The 371-nt window shown below is 41.0% G+C and overlaps 1 long non-coding RNA gene across 1 annotated transcript; it reads left to right on the top strand.

Annotated features, from left to right (window-relative positions):
• Positions 1-371, top strand: LOC104775284. The gene is made up of 3 exons (XR_765811.1): positions 1-24; positions 134-234; positions 343-371. It is a non-coding gene; the product is annotated as an uncharacterized LOC104775284 (long non-coding RNA).

A 371-nucleotide genomic window follows, 5' to 3' on the forward strand; every position in this document is an offset into this window, starting at 1 on the left:
CAAGGGTGGTGGAGCTCTTAGCGCGTAAGTATTATATAGCTACTGAGTTGTCTATGTACTCGAAATGTCAGTATGAAAAATTTGCGGGTTACCAAGTTGGACAAGTAAATGTGATCCATTTTCATCTTGTTAGTGTTGCAGCTACGAAAAGTCCTGTGATATTCATCGGAACAGGAGAGCATATGGATGAGTTTGAAGTGTTTGATGTCAAGCCATTTGTCAGCCGTCTCTTAGGTAACTTCCATGGCATTGATTGAAGATTAGTAGTACTGGTAGGAGTAATCAAGGCTCCCTCCAAATGGGTTGTTGACTCAGAATCTTGATATGTTATATGTACAACAGGAATGGGTGATTGGTCTGGATTCGTGGAT

The sequence above is a fragment of the Camelina sativa genome, unplaced genomic scaffold (genome assembly GCF_000633955.1).
Source record: "Camelina sativa cultivar DH55 unplaced genomic scaffold, Cs unpScaffold11383, whole genome shotgun sequence".
Lineage (NCBI taxonomy): Eukaryota > Viridiplantae > Streptophyta > Magnoliopsida > Brassicales > Brassicaceae > Camelina > Camelina sativa.